Here is a 5175-nt window from a genome sequence, read left to right as displayed (position 1 = left end):
GTGAGACATGCTAAATGAGGAGGTCCTTGTTAGCTCAGAGTTTGGGGAGTTCTGGTCAAAGGCTGGCTGCCCTTGTCAGTTTGCACCTGTTATCATGAGACATGATAAATGAAGGGGTCCTAATGAGATGTTTTAGATCCAATGAGAGTGTCCCTCAAAGGGGATTGTGAGCTGGAAGTGTAAACCAGGCACACCCTTCCCTCCCCTAAGTTGCTTTTGGCTATAGTGTTCTAACACAGTATCAGAGAACAAATTAAAACACTTTCAAAAGTGGGTGTGGGGATTTCAAAAGATGAAGTTTGGGAAGGAAGACCACACACGTTCACATCACAGCAACAGAGAGTAAAATCTATTGAAAGCCACCAAACATGAATCAATTTCATGGTCAGATTTTACTGTGAATATATTATATGTACATCCCAGACTTTTTTGAGTGCCTATTACATGACAGAGCTGTCCTATACTATCTTGTTCATTTCTTAAAGGTTAATTCTGCCTTAGGCAGATTCATGCAAAGAGAGATTCATGCAGAGCCCACTGCATTGAGATTTCTCACTGAAGATTAAAGAGTGTCTCTCTTTACAAAGATGCAGAAGGTTTCAGAAGAGAAGAAGAAAGGCAAACTAAGGGCACAGTATCATTCTGAGTCATTCATGTCATGGGTAGGGACTGTTTGTGGAATTATAAAGCCCGCTGTTACACAAGCAGGGAGGATGGTATACAGATTCTCTGGAGAATGCCACAGTCAGATGACCTAGCATTTACTCATTGATGCTGTGTCTCCAGTGACAGTTAACACTACTCCCTCACCTGAAAGTTCTACTCCATGCTCCAAAATGACTGAGTGTGACTGAATATGAACTAACTTCAGTCCCTCCTGGAGTATTTAACACATGCTATGCTATGTTGTGTTATGCTATGCTATGCCGTACTATCACATGCAGGCATATAAATAAATCAGTCTTTAGGTATTTTTGTAAAAGTGTGGATATTTAAGACATGCTTTTAGTAACTTTCCTACAGCAAAGTGTTCCAATATAAAAATACAATAGCTGAATTATTCATTGTCAACTGTACATTAACAAGTACTGACTATGTAGCTAGTGCTCAGCTGGCTACAGAGAACAGACACAGACTTAGCTTCTTGTGGTATAGTTTATTATCTGATAGAAAAGGGTTTTCTATATGTTATGAATCATCTAAGAAGTCAATGATTGTTAAGGGTGGAGATCCTGTCATTTCATTTTGTTAGAATACTTTGAACTGATTCACTGGACAAAATTTCGTAATCAGTCATGTGACCCCCACATTAAGCAGGTGTTTTTGTTCCAAAGCATCTCTAGGTAAATAAAGATGTGATCATTAGGTAAAGGGATGTGAGACAGTAAGATAGACTGGAAGAAGTGCCAGGAATCAGTCTCTTCCAACTTTGTCTCCTTTCTCTAAGATGAATATGATTTTCTAAATTGACTAGATAATTTGCTCAAAGACACATATTTTTGAAGCAATGAGATTAAAGATGAGTCTGCTTTTTGTAGACTTGAATTGGTCCCTTTCTGTGGAGAAAGGGGCAATGACTGGCAGGGGCAATTTTTCATCATTTCTTCCGTACTCACTCAGCTTCAAGGCCTGCAGAAAGCTGTGCATGACCCAGGCCTTTCTGTAAGTCAGCTAATGATCGCCCAATCAACTGGAAAAAATTGATTTTGTCAAAACCCATGAAGAGCTGTGGGCTGATCAATGTCTCACTGAAGTCAGCTTTCGCACAAAACTGGCCAAAGCTGGAATTAAATGTCAGATACAATTTAACACTGATGGTCTAGCAGTACCTTTAGAGAGGGCGGCTTGCTCCTGATTCTGCCTTTCAGATTAACTCCCTATGGCGGGCTCCCCAGGCTAAATGATTAGGGTCTGGCACAGTGCCACACCACACAGTTCTCTAAAAGATAGACAATAGTGAGGATTTGGTACTTAGGGCTGTGGATTTGTCAAAGCTGGGAGGGAAATGCCTTAGGGAAGAAGAGAAGGAAGGGAGGAGGGATGGAGAGAAAGAGAGAGGGAGGGAGAAAGGGAGAGAGGGAGAGAGAAAGATATCCTATTTAAATAAGGGCATTGCATTCAACAGGTAGCTCTAAATGATAACTTTCCTTCAGGGAATACTGACAGAATCAGAGGAGGTCTAGAAGCACCAAGGACCTGGGAAGGGACTGCTGAGGGCCATGCTGAGATTAGGTTATGATTCCTGTGGGGTTTATTTCAGCCCAGTGACTGGCACCCTGGTCCCATAATCCTCTTCATACACCCTCCAGTCTGGTCAAAGTGCCTTCCCTCTACCTAGTTCATGCATTTCCTGGGGTTCCTTTGCTTTCCTTTCCCTCTTTACTCCTCCTTTGTGTGTTAAATCCTGCCATCCAACAATACTCACTTCCAAAGACACAAAAAGGGAGGAATGGCAGCTATCCTCTGGAGACTCTCATTACTGTGTAGGGTCTTCCACAGAGGCAGTGCATGTATGCCAATGGATTTCAGAGTCCTGTTTTTTTTCAATGAACTTAAACTTTTCTAGCTACAACTAAAGTAATCTGCGAAGAAAAGATCCTGTTGCTCCTGAGCAAGTGTAACATCCTGTCATCCTGCCTAAATTTCCATGTGTAGCATCCCTGTTTGTCAGTCAGGTGTCAATAGCATCCAATTATCCTTATTTAACTGCATTTGTCTTCTGATTTTTGGATTGTCAGACACTGTTCCAATCAGTTCCATTTCTTCTTGAAGATTTTACATCTATGAACAACTTGGGTAATTTGTTGCGGTTTGTTTGTTATTCCTCTCAACGCATGATCCACACTCAGGTTTTGGTAAACACCCAAAGTAGAGATCACTACATCAGGCTCCCTGAGAGACCTGCTTTTTCTTGAAGCCCTTATTTTTCTTGATATATCCTCCTCTGTGAAAGAAACTTAAAAGAGCAGAAGGTCTAGATTCCAATCCAGACAGTGAGAAATCAATTCTACAATCGATCCAATTCTGTATCTGGAAAGATGAAGGGAGATGGGTAGAAATGGAGAAAGAAAGAAAAGAAGGAAAGGAGGAAAAGATGAAAAAAGGGAGGAGGGGCCTTGGTTCACCTGAGCTGTTTATAACATCAGCACTGTAGATAATGCCTTGCTTATAAGTAGTATTCTATTACTCTTTGATCCTAATTACGTTACCCCAAGTAAGGAATCCATGGTGGCCTTGCTAAAACATGATCATCTTCATAGACATGCCGAAGCCATGTGCACGGCAGAAGTAGACTCCAGAGCCCAACCCACATTAACACTCACCTACATGTCTCTACCACAGGAGAAAATCCCCCGTGGAGCACTGAGCGGGGACCAGCCCAGCCTGAATTTCTATCTACTTCATCTTTACTTATTTATTGGCTCACGTATATTCAGCAGCAGAAAGTATTCAGGACACATTCAGTCTGCTGGTGTTAACTAAGATAAGATTTATTCCCTTTAGACTCTTGCCGTATTAAAACATCATACGATGGAAAAAGAGAGAAAGAAAAGTAAATAGAATTACTTTGTTGCCCAGACAGGCCTTGAATTTGCAATCCTTCTGTATCATCCCAGGTAGCTGGGATTACAGACTTGAGCCACCAACCCAGTTTTAGAAATTACTTTATTGTGTATTTATAAAGAAATATGTTACCACTTACGTTTCTAATATGTTTATATTAAGAAACTTACAAAATAGCAGATTTCCATATTGCTTTCTCAAACATCCTTAATATTAGTCATCTCTTCCCTACACTTATTTCCTACCCTTCCATCTTCCTGCCCACTGAAACCTAATTTCCCATTATTCTCTATCCCCCACATAGAAGTTTAAATTCAGTTACCCCACATGGAAAGCACTACTTCTCCCCCAAAGCCACAAACTGACAATAGTCCAAGTCTAGGTGTGGGATATCTCCTTTTCTGCTGGTTAGAAAGTTTCCAGAGGCTTTTTTCCCTCAGGGCTGGCTGCGGTCTTCTGGCACTCGGCTCCGGGTTACAGCCGACACCATGGGTTTCGCAGACCTGAAAACCCCTGCCGGCCTCCAGGTGCTCAACGATTACCTGGCGGACAAGAGCTACATTGAGGGGTATGTGCCATCACAAGCAGATGTGGCAGTATTTGAAGCAGTCTCTGGGCCACCACCCTCTGACCTGTGTCATGCCCTGCGTTGGTATAATCACATCAAGTCTTACGAAAAAGAAAAGGCCAGCCTGCCGGGAGTGAAGAAATCTTTGGGCAAGTATGGCCCTACCAGTGTGGACGACACCACAGGAAGTGGAGCTGCAGATGCTAAAGATGATGATGACATTGATCTCTTTGGATCTGATGAGGAGGAGGAAAACAAAGAAGCAAAGAGGCTACGAGAAGAATGCCTTGCACAGTATGAATTAAAGAAAGCTAAAAAGCCTGCAGTTGTTGCAAACTCTTCCATCTTACTAGACGTGAAGCCTTGGGACGATGAGACAGACATGACAAAACTAGAGGAGTGTGTCCGAAGCATTCAAGCAGATGGCTTGGTGTGGGGCTCCTCTAAATTGGTTCCAGTGGGATACGGAATTAAAAAGCTTCAAATACAGTGTGTGGTTGAAGATGATAAGGTTGGAACAGATATGCTGGAAGAGCAGATTACCGCTTTTGAGGACCACGTACAGTCCATGGATGTGGCTGCTTTTAACAAAATTTAAGACATCCTCAAGTCAGTGCACTTGAATAAAAGCTTGAAAGATAAAAAAAGAAAGAAAGTTTCCAGACTTCACAAACAGTGCAGGATATTGCCATTGCTATTATGTGTCCTTCAGAACTTGATTTTAAGTCTTTATTGATGAGTATACCATAGACTTCAATCACAGGACTTGAAAAATATCAAGCTGATACTGACCTGAAAGTTTCTTCCCTTCTGACTAACATTCATAAAGGTGCAATGCAGGCAGCTGGGGGAGAAAATCATCAGCAGTCTTGCCCAGCTGTGAACTCTGTGAGCTACAACAACAACCAGCCTGACAAGATATGTCCATCAGTACCATAGTCACAGATGTGATGGGAGTAAACCTGAGACCATAAAATGGCCAGGATTCCACATCTGGGGAGTTCATAGGCTGGAGGAGTGGACCTGCTCCTACTATTTTGCAA

The 5175-nt window shown here is 42.1% G+C and overlaps 1 pseudogene across 1 annotated transcript; it reads left to right on the top strand.

Moving 5' to 3' along the window:
- Nucleotides 1-4022: 4022 nt before the first annotated feature.
- LOC114608913 lies at nt 4023-4772 on the top strand (annotated as a pseudogene). Its single transcript, XR_003709433.1, has one exon. The product of XR_003709433.1 is annotated as an elongation factor 1-beta pseudogene (transcript).
- Nucleotides 4773-5175: the final 403 nt, after the last annotated feature.

This window comes from Grammomys surdaster, unplaced genomic scaffold, assembly GCF_004785775.1.
Source record: "Grammomys surdaster isolate TR1022 unplaced genomic scaffold, NIH_TR_1.0 125941, whole genome shotgun sequence".
Classification (NCBI taxonomy): domain Eukaryota; kingdom Metazoa; phylum Chordata; class Mammalia; order Rodentia; family Muridae; genus Grammomys; species Grammomys surdaster.
This window is presented reverse-complemented; position numbering and strand designations above follow the sequence as displayed.